Source organism: Diplotaxodon limnothrissa, linkage group LG5 (assembly GCF_057381915.1).
Source record: "Diplotaxodon limnothrissa isolate DT_005_m linkage group LG5, D_limnothrissa_male_GT1.1, whole genome shotgun sequence".
NCBI lineage: Eukaryota > Metazoa > Chordata > Actinopteri > Cichliformes > Cichlidae > Diplotaxodon > Diplotaxodon limnothrissa.
This window is the reverse complement of record NC_140600.1, coordinates 11,801,990-11,825,369: the sequence shown is the minus strand read 5'-3', so window position 1 is coordinate 11,825,369 and position 23,380 is coordinate 11,801,990. Positions and strand designations below refer to the sequence as shown.

Here is a 23,380-nt window from a genome sequence, read left to right as displayed (position 1 = left end):
AATCCTTTCATTCCATTGCCAAATTCAATTAACACTCAAGGCACCAATTCCACTTGATTCACAGCATGATGCAATGACACCAAAAGTGAGAATGACTGATTATTATTTTCAACATGTCTATTACTTTATCACACGTGTGTGCGTGCTCACACACACACACACACACACACACACACACACACACACACACACGCCATCCTTTGTCTCTCTTTACCCCCGAGTTGAAATGCATGTGCTATGATGTTATCAGCAAAACTCTGGCTGTTGATAACAAGACAAATTGATTTCATAAATCACCCAGGGAACAGATCATCTGTTATGAGCAGTGGCAGTGCGATTTCTCAAAAATCCAGCATGAAGAATTCTGCACAGCAAGCTTTTTATCAAGCCATCTATTTAATTTATCGCCCAGCATCCTGTCAAAAGCAGCTCCCAAACAACAGGCTAATAAAGCATGAGATCTACTGAGCCACTGCAGCTTAGCATCACACAAATGAGGCCGCTTGTTTTAAACCTCTGAGTAATTGCACGCGTAATGGGACGGACGGTAAACACAGTTTTGACAATGTGTGCATCTGTCTATGTTGGCAAATGCAATCCATATTTTCATTAAACACACACACACACACACACACACACACACACACACACACACACACACACACACACACACACCAGTAGAGAACGTTCTTATGTGACTGATAAGCTTTGTTCGAAATGATTGCCTCGCTTTAGGGATCATTTATCAATGCAGGGGATATTTAACATCAGGTTGTGACAATATGACACAGACCTGCTTGAATTGTGCACAGATGAATTGTGATGGCAGACATGTATTATGTAAATGACTTCAATTAGCTTGAACTGAGCAGGCTAATTGTTGTCACTTAGACAGGTCTCTTGTGGTGCAGCTGGAGAAGAGAGAGGCTTAAAGACGCGAGCAGCGCAAGGCACCGCTTATGAATTTGCGCGCGTGCGTGCATGCGTGCGCTCCTGTGTGTGCGTGCACGTAGGAGTAAGTTCAAAGTGCAGCTAGTGTGAGAATGTATGTCCTCAGCTGGTGCATATATTAATTTTGATGTTAATGCAATAAAACCGCTGAGGTCTCTAAGGGTCTGCCTGAATCTGCTGCCTTTTGTGCTGCTGTGGTGGTGCCAGTTGGCATGGGAACACACATGTGGTCTGTGAGGCACTGCCATTGTGGAACACTATTAGAGCTGTATCTTTGATTCTTTTTCGGGGGCATCGGGCCAGCTCTCAGTTTGCCATTCAACGCTGTGTACCCGCTTGGGGCTGGAACTATGACCCTGATTCCTGACACATCTACTAAGTGTGGAGATATTCATAAACGGTTTTCTATTCATTAAAATTCCTGTTCACAAAGCACATTCAAATCAGGTGGTGGGATCTGATCTGCCACGCTGTTAAAATAGAGATGAAAGCGGCAGCAAAGAGACAACGCTGCAACTAGATAGTGATAGTGAAACTCAGTGTGTGTGTATGTGTGGCTGAGTGAGAGAGATTGTATCATAAAAGCAGAAGGGGGAGAGGAAGATACTGTAGCATGCTAGAAAAAGGAAGATGGAGATATTTAGCAAAATAAAGAAAATAAACCCCCAGTCGGAGCAGTTTTCACAGCTCCTAAAAGAAATCGTTAGTTTTTAAGACAAAAAGAGTTAATGTTGCATGTAATTTACTTTGTCATTTTACGCTCGGAAAACAGCAGCATCCCTTTGTATGAAAAATTGGACTCCAGACAAATAAATGTAAAAGAGGCTCGAGGCTGTTTTCTTAGTTTGATGACCCTGAAACACTATTAATTAAAGAAAACCTACATATTTACAGCAGACACAATCAATGCTGATTTTAGATCAGCTTATGTGGAGCACCGGGGTTGAGTGGAGGAGATAGAGGAGACGACTATAATAATGCACAACACAAATGGGCAATGACACTGATGGGTTTTGGCTAATGCACTCTGTTAGACTCTGTTGGACATCTGGTAGCGCCGCTTCAAACAGCCCCAACACAGGAGCTGCAAATCAGCGAGCAAAAGAAAACTGCAGGAAAGGGACAATTTTTGTGCCTTGCTGGTTACAGCAACAACCCTCTGAATCAAAGATCTGTTGCGTCAATTGCCCTTTTTTTTCTCTCTGTGTATATGAAAGCATGTGGCCTTGTACTTTGCCTTGCTTCCCTCTACATCAGGGTGTGATAACCACAAGCCCAAGGTTGTGTATGTTTGCCATCTGTACAGTGCGTTCGCTTTTCTTTTCTTTTTCTGTTGGCTTTCTGTGTGAAAACGTTACGCCGTGCATCCCCATGTAAGCTTCTCTGAGTGCATGTGCACAAATTGTGCCTCCCGTATATTTTTAGGGCATCCACAGAGATGTTTGGCAGGCTGCTGAAGTTGGTGTCATTGTGCTCAGCTGCTTTTCTCTAGACTCGCATGGCAGAGAACATGCTGTCCAACAGAGCGGGTGCAGCACAGAAATGGGTAAAACAGAGCAGGCAAGCAGCCGTGACCACCGACCGCTGAGTCCTCCACTCAAACACTCACTCACTCACTCACTCACTCACACACACACACACACACACACACACACACACACACTTATGCTCTTTGTCTCTTCCTGCTTGTAGCTCTACCGCAATCCCGCAGAGGAGTCCAATCCAACTCTTGTATGGAAACATTACATGCGCATAATGCGGATGGCAGGTCACTCTGCGCATCCACATGCAACCGCCTACACCGTGTTCACCTGTCGACCGTGAATGCCTCCCCTCACATCCTGTCACCGTCTCCTCCCTCCTGCGCTCCCCTGCAGTCCAGTGTCACAGCTCCTCATTCGCCTTTTCTCATTGTTCTTATTTCCTCTTCGCTGAACCTCCTCTCACTCTTCATCCATTCTCCACTCCCTTCTTGTATTCCCCGCAGACTGAGGTACTTTCTCCCCCGACGCAACGAGGGACAGCCAGTCTGTGCCAATATCCCAGCCAGACATAAAAATGGGCACCGTGGTGGGACAGTTATTACCATTGTTAAAGTGAGCTGAGAGAATGGGGAAAGAAACAACAGAGCTAAAAGGAGGTGCAAAATAAATAAATAAATCACAATAAAGGTCGCGTCAGTGTGAATTAAGCATTTACAAACTTCATAGTTGGGTTTAGAAGTAATTATGACTTTAATGATCCTTTTCTAGAGTCTTTTATAGACGTGCCTTTATGGAAGAACCTTTATTATTCTATTGTCTATCACTGTTGCTTTTAATCTGCACGCCTCAGCCCATATGCACAGCGTTTGCTCCTGATTTGATCTGTGCTGTGCTTGTAATAAATACAGATTTGCAAGAGCATCAAAAAAATAGGCCACTGGCAACAAATGCATCGTGCATAATAGATGGGCCTGACTGCAACATACTGTAAAATACCCCAATGTACACACTTACACTTTTACCCTAAAGAAAATCTCATCTGTGTCACCTGAGACCTACTTGACAGTTTGGTCTGCTGTGTGTAAAGCTAGTAAACAGGCCCAGACTGAGCATATGGTTCTGCTTTTGTTAAGGTGCTGTTCATCACAGTCATGGCAGAGTGCTAAGTAAACACTCCCTCTGGTACCCCACTGTTTTCCTCAAGCCAACAGGAAAATCAACGCCACCCACTCAATTTGCAAATAACAGTATTTTTGCCAGGCTGAGGCTGTGATAGACAGGAGCACAGAGCCCACTGATGAGTAAACGAACACTGGTAAAAACACGGAACATACTGTATGTACGGAGTTGAAAAGCATGCCAACAAATAATAATTTCAGGTCAAAGAAAAAGAAGAAGACGGAGGCCTATGTAGCTTAAATTGCATGTGCTCGCTGTGAGTGATTAAATAGGCCATGCGTTTATGAGCTGAATTTCGTGACTTTTAATTTTGGCAAAAGTGCAAAACTTCATTTGAAGTGATAGCTTGATTTTTTTTTAATTGCCAGCTAAGCAAAAGGTATAAATGCTAAGATCGCTGAGCATTTGTTTTCAAGTACGCTGATAAAGCAGAGACACTTGCAATAAACTAATTACACTTTTAATGATAAACCGCGTTTGATGCGCCTCCGTGAAATGAAATTCAAGAGGCTTAAACTGCCAGCTAAGAGATTATGCCGTTAAATTCCACATAAGAATCCACTGCTGATACCAATGGCCTCAGAAGGAAAAGAAAAACACACTTCATCCCTAAAAGGTCAGCTCTCAGCACCTAAGAGAAATAGCCTTGTTTTCGGCTTGACTGCTGAGCAATTTTAATTGTTGTCATAGGGAAACTTTTATTGAAACAACCCACAGAGGTGCATGTAATCCTCCAGCATAAGTTAAATATATATATATATATATATATATATATATATACGCAAAAGAGAAAGACTGAACTACTAAGGTATTTACCTAAAAGCTAAATTATATCCATCCAGAGTAAGTTATTAAAGAAAAATCCGAGTTGTAATATTCTTTCCACCTACAAGATTCAGGGAATGAGAAAAGTTTACATCGTTCAGTGGGCGGTAAAGTATCTGCAGCGGAACCGACATGATTGGCAAGTAAAGATGCAAAATATATTTTCTGATGTGGTGATTTATCCCTAAAGTGAAGCATCTTGTACATCTGTACCCAAAAACCTGAGGCGCCCCATGCAGTACAACACAACCCTCGAAACTCTTTTTGAAATCCAGCCCACCGTGCCCCCACAGGAATGCTTATAACTAATTCAATTTACATGCTGCTGTTTTTAAAACACTGCAGGTACAATGTGACTTTCCTGAAAAGGCTTCGTTTTTTTTTTTCCTGCCGCAGTTGGAAATGAATTTCTCTGCCTCTGCAGTTCTCTGTTTTAACAAAAGCCCACACAGTTCCCTCTGACAGCTCGCTCTCACAAAAAGAAACCACAGCGACTCAAGTGTGTGTGTCGCGGTGTGTGCTTATGCGTGAAAGGGAGCCAGCGTGAGAGAGATAAAGAGACAGAGTGAGAGAGAAGAGGGACATCGGAGTGGGAGTGTGCGACATGAGCTCTTTGCATATACGATTATTACCGCTGATGCATAAATGGGTATGGGTGTCGTTGACTGTGTCCCGCAAAGGTGTGAAAGTGCGTGCGTGGGAAGAGCAGGTGCTGTCAACCTGTATTTGTGCCTGTGCTCATGTTTCACTCTTTAAACACGGCATCCCTGTTATCTGCTGCTGCTGCTCTTAGGGAGCTGAACCAAACCTTGTTTCATTCAGAGCACACCGTCTCATCTGCGTGGCCAAAAAATCCGCCCACGACCCCGCCCGCCCTGGTCCCTTCCCCTCTCACCACCACTACACCTTTGCTTATCTTCTGTAACCTCCCACTTCCCATAGGTGTGGAGAAACAGATGTAAAAGAAGGCCTGTCACAATACAGGCTGTGTTTTTAATGCAGCTCTGTAGGTCATGCAACCACACATCCAATCTGGGTGCTGTGTGGGCCACCTGCTCTGCGCTGTTTCAATGATGATGGAGGTTTCCTCACAGATATCTGTTTTCTCCAAACACCGCCTCGCTTGTACGTTAACATTTTGCACGGTTAGCCTCACTTTGCGATGAAGCAGAGCGGGGGCTACCCGCTTAATATCCCAGCATGTCAAAGTGCTGCTACATTCGTTGTCCGGTGAGTTTTGGCAGGGTGAACTCTGGCTAGAGCATTGAGTTTTTGCACATCCGCAGCCCTTCCTCTTATCTTTGCATTAGTCTCCTCTCATGGGCACAGGCATGAGGAGGCTTGAGGAATGAGAAAGGGGAAAAAGGCAAGATAAAGAGGGAGAGTGAGAGCAAAGCAGAGCGGATGCAATTAAAAGACTGGGTCACAGATCGCAGTGCCAGGCGTCAGTGTGATTAATACACCACCATTCAGCCCAGGAGCTTTTCTCCACTGTGGAGATGTGTGGAGACGTGTGTGTGTGTGTGTGTGGGGGGTTTTGTTTGTGGATTTGGTATTACCTAAGCATGCTGCAGCTAGGGGGCACCAGTAAGTCTCCAGAGGTGTACTGGGATTAACCCTTTCAATGGTTATGCCAAGATAAAAAATTAAAAATAAAAAGATGCCAAGTTGCTGGTGTCGTCAACACTGTGCCGACCGCATTCTCAAGCAGTGCATGTATATAAACCTGTACATAAACTGTTTCAGAAATCCACGATTCACCAATATTTTCTTAGCTGAAATTGTTCATTTTCTACAAACACAAGTAGAGCTACTTTTTTTTAATTTTTTTTTTTAATGTATTTATTTATGCAAGTTTCAAGATTTTTTTACACATTCACAAACAGCGGGACAGAAGAACACAGACAATAAAGACAATAACAACCAAAAAAAACAAACAAACAAACAAAAAAAACAGAGCAACAAACCACACAACAGGGTACAAGGCCAGCACTTATTAAAAACAGCAGAGAAGCAAACAAAGCAAGTGGTATACATGTCAAACAACTCACAATCTAGTGAGTCCAATCCACAAGATCAAATCCAAAGATCGCTAGGAGGAGCTGATAACAATCATGCAAAAACAGTTATGGGCAACAGCTCAGAATGAAAGCAGTTAAAACAATGTGGTCAGGACCCAGGGCGTGGACTGTCCTTCTTAATGTGGTCTATAAAGGGCCCCCATATCTTCCTGAACTTCTCCATGGAATCAGACGTAGAGAACCGAATTTCTTCCAGGTATAGACAGGAGACCATCTCCTCGAGCCACCTCTTGAAGCAGGGAGGGGAGGCAGATTTCCACTCCCCCAGAATCAAACGTTTGGCAATCACCATACCAAACATGAGGGCCTGTTGAACAGCAAAGGGAAGTGCCAAGGAGTCGCCGGAGCAGCCCAGGATCACCATAAGACAGTCAGGATACAGTTGCCTATCATAAACAGTGCTATAGAAACTAAAAATACTAGTCCAAAAGGCTGTAAGCGTAGAACAGGACCAAAAAAGATGCCCAAGAGTACCGTCCACAAGTTTACATTTATCACATTTGGGGGAAACGTTAGGAAAAATCTTGTTCAATTTGGTTTTGGAATAGTGCAGTCTATGGACAACCTTAAATTGAATTAACTGAAGCCGGGCGTTAACAGAGCATAGTTTTATCCGACTTAACACTTCAGCCCATAGATCGTCAGAGATAACCAAACCAGTGTCCCTTGTCCAAGCCTCTTTAATATGGCAAGAGGGGGCTGCCGAAGAAAAAAGGTTGACAAGCCGAGAAATTAAGTGTTTTGAGGTGGGAGGTTCGTTCATCATATTGTAAAAGACATGCTGTATGGGGATGGTATCTAAATTTGAGAATGCTTGCTTGACATAATTCCTAATTTGTAAGTACCGAAAAAAATGACTTGTAGGGAGATTGTACTTTGTCTGAAGCTGAGCAAAAGAGGCAAAATGATTGTCAATATAAAGATCCTTTATAGCAATTAACCCTTTGACAGGCCATTGTTTGAAAGCAGCATCCATTGTACTAGGCGTAAAGCTAGGATTGTGGCAGATCGGGGCAAAAGTTGACACTACCGGGAGGTTCAAGATTCTCTTAATTTGATTCAATATTTTTACGGAGTTGCAAAGAATAAAGTCATCACATGCACTTTTAATAACCGATTTTGAAAATAAGATAGCTGGCAAGGATGCTCCAGTGTGCTCGATAGCAGTGCTAAGCTCCAATTCGAGCCATTTAGGGCTGGACCTGCATCCCACAGCATCACCAACTATAGGCAGATTCCAGAAGACCCAGGCTCTGGCATTACAGGCCCAGTAATAATGTCTGAAAACTGGAAGGCCCAGACCACCCTCGTCCGAGGGCTTTTGCAAGTGAGACTTCGAGATGCGGGGGGGCTTGTAGGCCCAAACGAAAGGCATGATAATGGCATCCAACGCTTTGAAAAAGGAAGACCTGAGAAGTAGAGCTACTTTTAAACTAAATACTGCTACCACTGCTAAAAATGATAGTAATTATTACTGCAATGTCCACACAGAAAGGTCCCAGCAGGCCAGTGGATTTTTAGCCATTACTGTGAGGTGATAGTGCTAACCACTGCACCATTGTGCCACCCTCTGTGGGTTCTCTCCAGGTACTCTCACAGTCCAAAGACGTGCTTATTAGGTTAATTGGCGATTCTGAATTGACCACAGGTGTGAATGTGGTTGTCTGGCTCTCTGTGTTAGAGAAACCACCACTCCCATTTCTACCCCCCACTAACCAGCAAGTCTGTCCCTACTGGGTTTCACCAGAAACAAAAAAAGGTCCAGATATTTCTGAACTGCCTAGTGATCATGGATAGTTTTAAATGCTTAGCATATTTAGACTAAACACAGAAATATAATAAGTTCTGGAAATAAATAAATAGATCGATTCCTATTTAGTAAAATTTGCTTTAGTCACTGCTGGATGTCACTTACAGTCTAATTTCTTGGCTTTATTCAAAAGATTATGGATGACACAGATGTTTAGTGGCTTTAGTGCGTTTCTTATCTTGAGCGTTACGATCAGCTTCCCCAAAAGGTTGATTCTGTTCATCTGAACTCTGAACAGAATCAACCTTTTGGGATTTACTTACCTGCATGACTGAGCATGCATCAAGATTTTAGGATCAGCTACTTCTTGTCTTTCTTTGTTTTTACTGGTCTTTAATTCTTTTTCTCACATCAACTTTGATGTCTACACACACCAGGAAACACTTTTTGTGCCTTTCCTGGTTTCCTTCTTGTACTGTTTCAGTTTCTTCAGGTAGAAATTTTTTAGCGGTCAGGCATCTAACTGAGGTTGGGCAGATGTTTAAATTTCACACTGTTGTGTTTAATGAGCACACACTATCCTCAATTTTTTATTTCTGTTTTTATTTTTTGCACACCTTTTGGCTGACCATCTCATCAGTAGCTTCCCAGTCATTTCAGATCAGACCAAGTCCATGAAATCTGTCTCCCAGTCAATCTACCCTCTGCAGAAAACTTGCATCAAGGCAACAAACAGCGCCTAAAAAATTCCCCCGATTGAGCTATTGGCCCATACCAGAGTGTTATGGTAATGAGAAATGTTCCTTTTTGAACCGCAGCAAGCTGCACAAACATATCAACCGATTCTTTCTTTTATTTCTTTCATCTAGCTCCCACTCACCAGACCTCGCCTTCAAGGCTTTCCTTTCGATTTAGCGTGAGCAGAGAAAGAGCCATGCTTTATCACAGCAATATCGCTTTTAAGGAGGTGAAGTGAAGAAAGTGCCTCAAGGCTACATAGCGTCTGTTATCTCCCGGTACAATATAATAATTGCACATAGCCAAAAGTAAAGGCAGTGGAACCTCAGCTGGGCCTAGTGACAAAGAAGGAAATGTGAGCAAACTAGGGGCAAGGATCACGGGGAAAGAAGAGGCTTCTGGGAAATATCAGTGCTCCTCACTCAACCGGATAACGACGATAATGAAATCCTCAAAGAAGACGTTTTGTCTTGTCTTTCTTTGTGAAATAACATCTATGTAACTGTGGCATCTCTTATCTGGTTAGTTTTAACTGGTCTTCAGCCAGTTTACCTTCAAGCACCTTTTTAAAATAAATAATATAACTACCTCTGCACAAGCCCCCACTTACCTCATCCACTCCCCACCCCCCTTTTCAGTCCCCATAGAAGCCAAAGACTCACTAGGTAATCAGCTTTTAATTCTCTACCTTTTTTTTTAACGTTCTTTCATTTTCTCTCTCTCCCTCTCATCTCTCTCTCTCCACCCTCAACTGCTGACTGAGGCGATCAGCAGCCATTTCTTCTCTGTGGGTCCTTTTTTCTCTCTCTCTCCATCTTTCCCCCTCTTTATTAGCATAAAAGTGTTTGCATCCTTCCCTGGTGATTGTTTAGCTGCTGTGTTCAGCATCTTGATTTTATTCCCTACAACTGCCCTAATTAGCATTACAAATATACACTTAGAAAGAAACAGAAATCTCTGTTAGGCCTGACAGACTAATTTTGGGGAATGGAGGCCAGAGGAAAAGGCAACAGTAAATTTGTGTAATAAAAGGTGTATCAGTACATCTCAATAATGAGGTGTCTCATCCAAGTCTACCGAAACTACACTTTCACCACATTTATGTAAATTAAAGGAGAAGGTGTTTCGCTTAGACTGAATAAAACAGCACATGGAGCAGCTTCCAATGGGAACGCGCTGGATGTTCAATTGTTGTTAAAAAAAAAGGGTGTAATCACAAGAAGAAACTCTGCTCTTATCTTCTCTCTGCACCCTCACTCTACAACAGATCTTGCCTTTTAAAGCCAATGATTAGACTTAAGACAGATCTCCTTCATTATCCACAGCTCTCATCCATTTCTCTCTAATCCTGTTTCCTACTCCAAAGCCCTTGGGGGCAAACGATAGGTTTTGACCATATTTAGACAAGGAGATCGAGACCCTTTCAAAAGTTAGCTACGCTGACTGCCATCGTAGCTGCCACGCTACGTCGTGCACTTTCTGTTAAAAGAAAGATCTTTGCCATTACAAAAGCAGGTAGCTTTCACCTCGTTCGATCTAAGGAGTGATGGAAACATAGAGCCTAAGATAATAATTGTTCAGCTACTACATGAAACTGGAGAAGGTCATTCTGTGAAAGTAAAACCTGTTTTATATTTAATAAAAACAAACAAACACCCACTTTACATCTTCCTTTTGTCTTTCCAAAGGAAAATAACTCATTGTGTCGCCTTGGTGGACCTGCTAATTTTGGCCATTTTTTCAAGAGCGATGGTATGACATGTCAGCGTTATGACAATATGGTATAACCGTGGTAGGCAGCTCTCTGTCAGCTGTGTGAATTTATATCCACACTGTGACATTTTTCAGTGCAAACAGACACTGTGAAACACCTGACACCTGCCCAACACAGGGTGGAGAAGCCAAAAATATCTATTAATTACACATGACGCAGCACGGCTTTGGAAAAGGTTTGTGAAATCGGAAAAACAAATTTTTCCCTGGCAATAGTACAGATGTCAGCTGCCTTTTTTTCAGTGGGTTTACTTGTGTTTGAAAAGCTTATGTCGATTCTGGTGCACGGGAATTGAATAATAAGTATCCTCTTGGTCAACCAGCAAACAAATGTGGTTTCTGGTTTTAACCGAGCCTGCAAAGTAAATGTCCCTGATCACAGACACGTGGACTATAAGAGCAAATTGTTGTGAGCTGGGTGCTAATGTTGTCATTATTGAGATAATTGCTTTTTCAGCCAGTAACACTGTGCCATAAGCCTCAGAGATAAAGTCAAAACAGGAACCAATGCCTTGCGCTTCAGGCTCAAAGAGAAACCATTTTACGTTTAATGTCAAACCAACAAAGCTGATTCCTCGGAACAGTGTTTCTAAAGGCATACTCGAGTGAAGACCAGTAAAGTTAACACGGAAATAAATAAACAAAAGGAATTTTAGAAAGAAAACACACAAACACAGACAGACTGTAAGTAAATCTATCAGTTAGTCAATAATCTACTTTGTTAAAGTTACAGTATTGATCTTTCTGGCATTTTGTAAGGAGAAATTAGCATGCAATTAGTTAGTAAGACTGTGTTAGCAAACACAGCTGCCAATTGAGTGTATGCTGGGAACGCTGCTTATGAGAACAACAGAACAGCAAAAGAGCAGGAACAAAGACAATACAGCTGCTGACTGCAAAACCAGAAGCAACAGGCTGAAAGAATAAAACCACAGAAGCGAGGGAAGCTGCAGAGATGGTTGACTTTGTTTGAGGGTTTGTCACTTTGAGCGACATCGCCGTACACACTCATTTCATCCATTGTTCATATAAAATTACTATCTCGCGCTTTCAATGAAAGCCAGCAGCAAATATACAGTACGCTGCTTCGTAAATAGCGCGGTGGATGATAAAAGCAAGCATTTATGACTAACCACACTGTAGCTAAAGTATTTTATCCTGTGTAATCAACATTTGCACAGTCCCAGTTTGAGCTTGGATTTGCATATGTACTCGAATAAAAATAAAAAAAAAGCTTGAATCTTCCAGAGCACAGCCTTCCTTTAAAATTTAAGTTTCTTTCAACAGCTATTTGCTTTGAAGTCACCCTGGCCTGTTCCAGAAAACTCAATTAAAAACACGACTAATACATTTGCACCTAACATTTTCCACTTTCCTCTTTAAAACGTTTGATGTCCCCGACAGCCCAACGCTGTGCAATAAATGCGGAGATCACAGTGATAGTGACAGGAGAGTTTCAACAAGGACTCTTTCACACTCATTCATTGCTTCAAGTGAAGCTCTGACCTAAAGTGAAATTAAATAATGAAGGATATCAGTGGACTCCTATTGCGCCTTTTTTCCCCACTAGAGAAAGTCAACATGTCTCAAAATCCCATCACAAGAATGGTACAATCCAGCCATAAAAGTACTTTTTCCCCTTAAGTCTGTACTACATTTTTCTGCTGCATGATTTATAAATAATGTAGCCAAGTGTCTTTTTTTCCTCCAGCATTTCCCATATAGGTCCCCTAGTGACAGTTATCAGAGATCTGCAGTGGTCCTCAATATGAGCATAAGAGCTGTCCCTTAGGTGGCCAGTATTAAGCCTCGTCGCTATAGATGTAGAAGGCACAATAGGAAAAAGATGAACCTCTCTTTTCAGCTATCTACTAGGGTGGAATGGGAGGTCGGTCTCCCCGGACCATGGCGCCAAAACCATTATTCTTATCACTGCAGGACAACTCGCCGCAGGTCAGAAAAAAACTCGTCTGAAAGGTCAAATGAGAGTGTCTCAGTGTGTGTGTTTACCTCCTCCCCCGCCTCTCTCGCACTAGACATTTCTGTATTTCTCATTAACTGATAATACATCACTCATGACCTTGTGATAAAAAAACATTAGCTGGAGACAAGTCATTAATCATTAAAGAATCAGGCTGTTTAGGTTATCAGGTGAGAATGGGTATATGCGTTATCACACAAGTAATGGGTATAGGCTTAATTGCTCTTCTTAAGCAGCTCACCATATAGGATGTGGGCTATTCTTGCCTTGCCTGAAAGTGCTTTTGGCTGGCATCAAAAAATCTGCTCCAGGATTGGCCATTTGCAGCAGAAAAAGAGCAGCTCTACTGGTGCTTGTTGGAGAGCCAGTCATATTCCTACTTAGTTACTAACTACTCAGTTACTGCAATTAGCTTTATGGAAAATTAGGGCTGAATGTATCTGACCCACCAAGCAAAAAATCAAAAATACTGTACAATAAATCCAATACCAAAAATATAACAATAAAACTACATTTTATAAATAAGCCATCATGTGTGAGAAGTTGCTCAGCTCGCCTCCAGAGTCTGCAGCTGCGAGATGAGACTCTCTAAAGAGGCAGATGAATGACAAGAAGTAAGTACTGTTTACTTGTGCAGTGTCGAGCTTTTCAAGGACCAAATTCACAAAGCGCTTTACAATACTGAAACTGGTAAACAACAATTAAAATAGTACGAATAGATAAAGCTAAATAAAATCTAGCCTTTAGTTTCATGTGTGTCCACGGATCTTAGGTCCAGTTTGGCATGACAACCTCAAAAGCACAGACACCTTTTGTCTTTAACACAGATCTAATAGACCTCAGAGATCGATGTTTTTAGTAGCTCACTGATATATGGAGGCATTAAAAAGATACAACCAAAATTCAAAACTGGACTGTAATTTTTAAGGGGAGCCGGTGTGTCCCGCTCAGCCTGCTGACTGGATGTTTAGCCGTTCCTAAACTTTGAAAACAAGCAGGACATTTCCAATCGATCTTGGATGGAGTGTTTCTCTTGGACGGATGAAAAAAATGAAATACTAAAAGAGGTTGCCAAATATACTTTGGCATTTGTAAATGCCTGTGGGCGGCCCCGTCCAACAACAGTGTGTGTACAAAATACTGATTTTCTTTTATTGTTAAGTTCAAATATCAAAAATCTTTTTTATTCCCCTGTTTTTTACAAAACCACCAACTCCATCACTGCTGTGCTGTTGTTGTCTTGAACGCTCACTATCAGTGGTAGTGAGCTTTCAGCATGCACCGTACTGCAAAAACACAGAAATGTCATATTTATTTATTAGAAATTTGTAAGTGCTGTGACATCCGAAGTAGATTTTGTAGGTTCCTGAGAGTCAGGAGCTGCACGTGCAGCATAGCTGTAAGTAGGTCATACAGTGGACATGTTTTATCTGTTTATGTTCTCTGCAGCTATAAGCCGAGTCCATTATCTGCTCCTGACTGAACCCTCAGAGTTTTACCTAGCATATCAAAGCCACTGTTTGGCTTTATTGACAATTTTCTTGAGAAATCCTGAGTATCTTTTCGCTTTAGTACATCTTCTGCCTAAGCATTCAAGAGTGCTGCTGTTTAATGGATTATCGCTCTTACAAACAAAACAAAGAAAAAACCTGTGGAGGCAGCTCTGTTTGAACATAAAAAGATGTTCACATGGGAGGCAAGGCAGTGTTGATGAACCGCAGACAGAAGCGGTCAGTCCACCAGATGAAAAATAAAATGAATGAAGCTCCATTTTCAACAGAACCGTTTACTACATTATCCAAACCGAAAAAATAAGAAAAAAATCTTGGTATTTCTTACTTGATGTGCTTGATAAAATTTTAATTTAATCCATCTCCGAAGCAGGTAACTGTTTTTTAATTTGAATTTATAAATGAAATTCTAATTTAATTTTTCACAAATTGATACATTACTCTGAAAAATTCCAGCGTGGAGTCTTCTTGATTTATTGTCGGCTTAAAAATGCTGAAAACACGTCTTCTAAAAAACAAAGAAAAGCAGCAGGACACAAGATTAGAGATTCAGAAAGCTCTAAGTAAGATATTAAGTAAAATATGTTTCAATTATCCTGGTATCATTTTCCATTAATTAAATATTGGCTATAATTACACAGAACAATAATCGTTCCTATTACAATTAATATGCACCATTCATTCTGTTGTTTGGCAACCATAAGCTGATGGCTGGTTGCCAGACTGGCAAACCACTTCTAAAATTTTACTCTGGGGCCCCTGGAGAAGTTGGATAGATTTTGTTTTCACCAGCTAAAGCTTGAGGATCTAAAACCCAACCAGCCAGAGCAGTTCTGAATACACAACACAACAGCACACTAAGGACCCGTCTCTCAAAGCAGCAAAATTAAATTAGCAGTTTAACAGCACTGAAAGCATGGAAGAATAAGGTTTCCTTTCATTTCAGTCCGTGGTCAGTTTTCTTTATTCAGCTATCATGATTATCCCATTTCCTTGCCACAGGTCTCGAGTCAAAGAAAAGCAACGCAGACTTAAAACACGGATCCAGAGGAAGCTGTTTAGAAGGCGCGGGTCTTCATTATGCTGACATACGCTGCTGTAATTATCACCTGGATAGTCTTGTTCTGTTTATCTGGCCCCCCCCCCCCCGTTCACCGTGTTTACAAACGTTGCACATTCTCGCAAACTTTCAAGGTGAAATTAAGTGCTGCGATAATACAACAATATCAAGCAATAATTGTAAGTGTGAAAAGTATATTTAGACTTGCAAATCACTATGTAAACGAGGTCTGCGGTGGAGGAGTCAGCCGTACAGCAATCACAGCTTCGGGCTTTAAAATACCAAATTAATTGCTGAGCTTTACTTTCATGCCAAATCCAAACTGAGTTTGACTCTCTTGCCAGCATCTATTTGTCAGTGTAGGTGTTAAACTTTCCAAATGATGAACGTCTCAGACGCAGAGCCTATCTGAGCTGACCAAACAGCGTTGTGTTATGCGCTGTAACTCGCTAACCTATAACGTATGTCTGAATTTGGGATGTCTGCTTCGCGTAAATCTCGCCGGCGTGCTGCAGGCGCAGAGGTGACAGAGAGGCAGATGAGGACATCCAGTGCAGTATGAAGGATGGTGGCAGCCGTTCCCCCAGGCCACAGTGATGGCACTACATCGATCCAGCCACTCCGGAGCCTGAAGTGCAGAGCCTTTTGGCTTTGTCAGCACTGTTCAGCTCAGCGACGCTACAACTCCCCTGATCGCTGTCAGAGACCCAGGAGAAAAAGCCCAGGGAATGGCAAGAGAAAATGCTGATGTATCTGGAGTGGGGCAGGTGGCGCAGGACGGGCTCCATAACTGCTAAGCATTCAACGTGCAGTACTTCTTTATAAATTCCTACCTGTTAGAGAGTCAGGATAATTAATGTTTACTGTTGGGAAGGGGGAAAGCGGGAAAACAGAGGGTTCCTTCTTCATCTACCTCTAAACAGAAGCACCTGTTTCTCCTACTCAGCCTGCCAAATGCTCCTCCAGGAAACTTAATTCTACTGATCCACTTTATATTTACTCACATGGAGGTGTGCCGGCACCACTGAAGGTATGCGTGCGTGTTATCCTCTTTGTCTCTATTTTATATCTTGTGCCACTGATCTTTCAATTCACTTTAGAGACTTTATGCTTTCGCTTTTTTTTCTCCTTTGCTGAAGGAGTCAATGTAGGCCAGATTTTGGTCTTTCAGCCTTCTGGTTCATTGTTAACTCTTTTTAAAGTTTGCCTGGATCTGAGTCATAGCACAGACACACAGGAAACCTTGGTAATGAAGAGACCTTGACATGCACAGGTCGAGAAATTCAATAAAGATGTAGACAAATGTTTTAAAAATCAAGTCTGGGACATTTTGATTTGGGCGGCCACGGCGAGGAAGAGATTTAAAAATGACCTCATGATCAATAATACGGGAACACAACAAGCAGGCAGTTGTCGAAAACAGTGAAAAGCACACTTTCACATTTTGGGAAATGTACTTCTCTTTTCTGTTCAGGGTTAAATAGCTAAATAAGTGCTTGTATTTAGTTTGCATAAGAATTGGAAAACACATTGAAACAGGTAGAGAAAAACAAACACAGCAGCATCGTGTTTAAAGCTTGCTAATTAACACTTTCTATTAATACAAATGCTGTCATGCAAAGGTTTATGTGATATAATTTCCTGTTTTTAGTAACTGTTGCTTTTATACTTTTCACAAACAAAGTAAAATATGCTGGATAATAAGCGGTACAGGTGCCTGCAGATTCTGCCGCCTTTGGGCAGAAACAGCCGATTCCCTGTTGTTGGTTCCCATTCCAGTGCTTAAGCAAGCTAACTGGGCACTAGTTGTTGGTTTATATTTACCATTCGAAAATGAGAGTAACACTAGTCCTCTAGCTTATGAATCTATGCAAAACACATAGCTTTCTTGGCTACTTTTCATAAACATTATGTATCTGTCCAGTCATCCATTCATTCTCTCCCGGTTATCCAAACCAGAGAGGATGGAGTCTATCAGGAAGAGGTAGAGTACACCCTGGACAGTCACAAGTCTAAGGACTAAGGGCTGCTTTAGACCTCTGCGGGGAATCTTCCTAGGGTTTGTGACACAACCAACAAAACTGACACAAATTGTTGCCAGCATATATTCTTGTGTTAGTGCATTATGTGTTAATTACCTGTTGTGAACTTGGTGTTTTAAATAAAAAAAAATACAACAAATAAATCCAGGGACTTTTTTCCCTCTTGGGTTGCCTCTTTGAAAAATAAAAATAAAACTGACCACAGCAGCAACAAATATATTTGTCCTTCAAGTATTGAACATTCCAATAGTTCCTGCGATCTCTCTTCAGGAATCTGCTGATGTTTGTAAGTCCTTTAGTCTATCAGATCTATGATTATTTTTCCTTGTATTAAGACATTATTCTCTGACAAATTCAAAATCTGTGGTGAAAAAGTGGCCGGAAATACACAGGAGGAATTGACTGTATTGAGCAGAATAATGGTTTGCGTGAAGAGAAATATTCACATCTACGGCCAGTTTAGAATCATATTAAACCAACATGCCCACACAGTAGAGCAGGGCAATATGGCCAAAAATATTTATCACGATATATATTTGAAAATTTGCGATAACGATATAACTGACGATATAATTGACGCACACAAAATACTTTACAACTCCAAAACTTTTTTGGTGCAAAAAAAAAAACAAAACTCAATTTCTTTGCACTTAAACGAGCAGCTGTTTTTTATGTGCATTAAAGCCATATAAAAATTTAACAGTGCAAATGCAAATTCCTTGCTGACAGTTTAACCAAAAAGGCATTTCCAATGGAAAAGGGCTGACATATCCTGAGCAGAACCATGTATAATATCCACAAAAGTTAAAAAGAGGTGCTTTGCAACATGAAACTGCAGTGTGCCAAATAAATAAGTCAAATACATATTTTTCGGACCATAAGGTGCACGGGATTATAAGGTACATTAAGCGAAACAAAACAGTCAGTTGCTTCCTCCACTTCTGTACCATTGATGCATTAATGCTGAATTCCCTCGCAGCTGCTCTATTCCCATGTTCTACTGCCCGATACTGATAGCCGTGAGTTTAAAATATGCTTTATACGCATGTCTCTTAACAGGTGCCATTTTGGGTCCTTATACACACACAATACGGTAATATTATGTTGACGTATCACTCTGTGAGGCTCCTGACTACAGTATCCATAATGCTCCGTCAATCCAGGAAGCGGCGCGGCTTCGTAGCTTACCAAAGTTGTAGTAAAACATTTTTGGACAGATTTTTGAGCGCCGTATACCACATAAATTTGGTTTGAGGTCAGTAAGCACAACCAGAATTCATACATACGGCGCACCAGATTATAAGGTGCAGTGTCGATTTTTAAAGAAAGTAAAAGGCTTTTAAGAGCGCCTTATAGTCCAAAAAAAATATGGTAATAAAGACGGCCCGCTTGCATGTTCTACAAAAAAAACCAAAAAACTTTGGTGGCTATCTGACGGACAAAAACCAAACCAGTTCCACACCACTGAAGTTGAACCATTTTTACAAACCAATTCTGGTTCATCTGTTTCATTCACCGACCTGCTTTCGCCCTTCTCATCCTCCGTCGCCGCCATGCTTTTCCCGCCATGTGCATATGAAAACAAAGGCACTGCGCATGCGTGTTTTACCCATATTCTATCGCAATATTTCATTTTCTTATCATTGCCTAACATTATACCGGTATTACCGTTACCACACAGCCACAAAGAGAAAATGCAAACTCCACACAAAAAGACCCCAAACACTGATTCGATGCTGCTGGTCAGACTCACAACCTTCTTGTTGTGAGGTTATGGTGCTAACCAACGCTCCACTGTGCTGCCCTCATCTGAGCGATACGTATACGATCAGAGGATTTTTTCCTCCAACAAATGCAGCACAGGAGTTTGGGACCGGCGCCTCGATAGACCCCCATTAGCTTTTGACACATCTCTTCTCACTTCCAATCAGACAATGAAGGAATAAGCCTCCAGGAAAAAACTTTTACAGTACTGGCTTTTAAGGTTTTAAATGGCACTGCACCTTCTTACCTGTCAGAACTCCTTAGTACTTATCGCCCCAGGAGATCTTTGAGGTCAGCCGACCTGATGCTTTTAGATGTTCCCAGGTATAAATTAAAGACAAAGGGAGAGAGGGCGTTTGCTGTGGCTGCACCCAGACTGTGGAACAGTTTACCTCCTCACGTCAGACTCTCCAAAAGCCTAGAAACTTTTAAAACCGCTCTTAAAACTCACCTCTTTTCATTGGCTTTTAGAAAGGTTTAATTTATTTGTTTTATATATTTTTATTTTATTTTTATCAGCGAGGTGTTATTACGAAATTGTGTTCTATTGTATTTTTATCTGTATTTACTGTACAGCACTTTGGTCAGCCTTGGTTGTTTTTAAATGTGCTCTATAAATAAACTTGACTTGACTTGACTTGACTATTGCAAAAAAATGAAATCAAATGATGCTGCCAGGAATTGTAAAACTGAACTTAAGCTTTCTGCTGCGCACAGAAGAAAAAGGCTGTCTTTCACCCCGTAACTATGTGTGTGTTCAGCAATAACAGAGCAGTGAAATCCATTAGGTGCTATTGCAATGCTGGCATAGTAACTGTTTAGGTGGGATAAGCAAATTCCTGCACACAGGCAAATTTGCAAGGTTGTCAGATGTGAAGAGATGACAAATATTCATCTCTTCACTTGAATGTCAACATAATCAAGTCGGCTTGTTTTAGGCTGAAGAGAAATTTGGATTTTCCCGGGGGGACCTGCAGAATGATGACACGGATATCATGTAAAGAAGCCTATCGCTCCCACCAACCTGACCCACAGTTTTTCTGCTCTAAAACTGCCAACGCAAAAGTCAAAATCTTTGCTATATTATGTGATTTACAGTACACGAGTTGATAAAGTGTTCATAAAGGTTTAGAGACATCATATGATGGAAAAAAAATGGGATGACATGACATTTGTCTCTGTTGTAGAGGGAGAGGGGGGGAAATACAATTCTGACTATTTCGCATGAAAAGCTTGCTGGGAAATGTCAAGCTGACTGTCATTAAAGACTCAGTGACATTTTTATTCCATCTTTTAAAGCTATGATTCCATCTCTGCCAACAGAGGCAGTAATCTGCTGCTCCCCAACAGACAGACGTCAGACAGATTAACTCAATTACTCTTTGACTTGAGTGAATGAAGGAAACAATACATTTCTCATTTAAGCTTAATCCTGTGTGGGAGCAGCGGAGGAGGAATATAGCAGGTGGAGGAAAGGCAGAGACGGGGAGGAAGGCGGGAGCGCATGGGGCTTAAAATGAATTCGGAGACAGCCGGCGTGTTTGGTCATTTTTTTCATGCTCTTGCTTAGTTGGCAAGCGGCAGAGGGAGAGAGAGACGGCAGAGGCAAAGATGGAGAGGAGGAGAGACGGCGAGCGATGGAGAGATAGACATGATGGAGTGACAGACAGGGAGACAGTCAGGCGCGGGGAAGAGAAATGAGAGACAGAATGGGGTTTACAGCTTCAATATGTCAGAGTTAGTTTGCGGTATGAAGCAAAAAAAGAAAAAGAAATAGTCAACCAATTTCCACCGTGCTGACACACCCGAACTAATACCCTGCACGGGGCATTACAGTCAGCCTTGTGTATGAAACACGGTGTGACACATGAGGTCTCTGTATTGTCTGCAGCATCTGTTGCAGGGGCACAGATGGCAATGGCCATCCTCGCCGCTGCTCCGCCAAGCTCCTGCCTCATGGGAGAAGTGGTCTGTGATGACGTTTTACTGACAGTGCGGGGGTCATCTGGCAACACATGACACAGGGTGTGTGTATCTGTGTGTGTGTGTCTGTGTGGGGAGGGGCATTTGCGATGTGAAGGATGGATATTTGTACGGTGTGTATGAAAAGGTCAGGTCTGGGCGCTTACTGCGGCAGCAACATCATTGAAACCCCGGGGCGGCAGCAGCAGTGAAACCCGGGATCCTCAACAAAGCTCTGTCAAGGCTGCAGGAGAAAGCTGTCAGTGCAGACGCCTAAACCTTTACCACCCTTCCCTCTGCCTCACACTCACTCTCGCCTCGCTCTGACTCATTGTGTCAGCTCTTCAAACTCTCTCCATTCTCTCCTGCCTTAAGCGAGACGCGGAGAGCAAAGGGAAGAATGAGTCCATCTTTGGCTGCTGTAAACAAAAAAAAAAACAACAAAAAAAACAGGAGCACTCTTTGTGGTGTGTGAATTTTCCCCGTCTCCTGTCTGCATGCCAAGTCAAACTTCCCCTTCCTCACACGCGCGCGAGAAGGAATTCTTTTGCCCCATTTTCCTCAATTACTGGCCCCTTCGATTACTCACAGATAAAAATAAATTGAAGGAGGTGGAGATAATGAAAGCACGGTGAGAACAAGGCAAAGACAGTGATCCAGGAATATTGAAATTGACTTGAGCGGCTCCGGTGCTTTTTCTGCTCCTCTATTCTGAATGGTGACAAAGGCTCATTAAAAATTCAGGGCTCTACTATCAAAAGAGCAGACGTCGGCATTTGGCCGGAGTGGGAGACAGCCGACGGTGTCTGGACTTGTCTGTTGGTTTTGCTGTATAGGATCAGGTCTGTTTCTGTAGATTTGGACTTTTGCAAATCCAAACCGATTTTTGGACTAAACAAAAAAGGATTAAGTTGTCATTCAAACACTTTAGTTCACAAATGTCGAACACGCAACAAAACCAAGCACAAACTGATATCTCCATGTTGATTTGATTAATGCTTCATTAGGACTAAACTCCACTGTGATGTCACAATTTTGCGACTTAGTATAAAAGGGCTCAATCAAGTAGTTTAGTTACAAAAACCTAACACAAACAGCACCTCTCAAAAATAATGTGTAAACATGTAATATATATGTTTATAGAGTACACAGTTTTACCCATTTGTCCACCATTAACCTGCACCCACATGTACTTTTGTCAGTCTTCACACAACCTCTGTTGACTTACACATAACGTTGATGCTACATGCAAGGCAGAGGATCACCAGTGTTACTGCAGTTCCTCCTGGGGGAGACATAAGTGCCTGAACCAGACTTTATGGCAAACCATTCAGCATTTAGCAGTAAACCCCCAAAACGTGAACGTCATGGTGGCAGTTCAGAGAAGTCATTGGACGGACAATCTTATTGGGTCCTCGGGAACTATAAAAGATTGAACAACAGTTAGAAAATATTTCTCCAAATGAAGTTGAACACTTCTAACTGCAGATCAGGACAACGGCAAATGCATGATTATTTTCGGCCATGCTTTCAAAATCTAATAGAAATAAACATCAGATCAATGGTTTACATATCATAAAAGAAAACTTCACCAAATCTCCAATATTTGTAAAAGTGACAGCTGATAGAGATTTACACATACCGTTCTGCTCTGTCAGCACTCTACTAAAGCAAAAAAAATAAAATGGTGTTTCATACGCAGACTGTTGCAATCATGAATTCAATTAATGACCACAAGAGGCCATGATGCATTCAGTGCATAGAGGACGTCTCGTATTTATTTCGCTTCACTGTTTAAACTCTTTCCAAACTTCTGAGGCTGCATTTATCTTCTATTCATGTGAAACTATTCAAGAGTTGTGGCAAGATTATTCAGTCGCATCAAAGATCCAAATATCATGCAGCTTATTATTCTATAGCCATGAATTAACCATTATTAACTACTTAATGTATCCATTATACTGTTGGTATACTATAGTACTAGTAGTGAGCATTGGGTGTAGCCACCCTGTAGTGTCTACAGTAGGTGTACATGTTACTAGTTCCTACATAAATCTTTAAATATCCTTTTTTCCACTTTTCTTTGACAGTTTTCTTTTTCAATATGATGAAAAAAAAAAGCAGAGGGATCTGTGTCAAAACACAAGGACGTCTCTACATGAGAAAAGAAATTGAAAATATTTTCAAATGTCTGTTTGTCTGCACTTAACATTGAAAGTTAGTGTGCTTATTCACAGTCTCTTTGCTTTATATTTCAGGTTGAAAGCAATGGGCCTAAG

The 23,380-nt window shown here is 41.6% G+C and overlaps 1 protein-coding gene across 1 annotated transcript in view; it reads right to left on the bottom strand.

Annotated features, from left to right (window-relative positions):
• The window catches only part of cdh4 (cadherin 4, type 1, R-cadherin (retinal)), a 228,239-nt gene that overhangs the window by 84,430 nt on the left and 120,429 nt on the right, over positions 1-23,380 (bottom strand). The gene's annotated exons all lie outside the window — the stretch shown is intronic.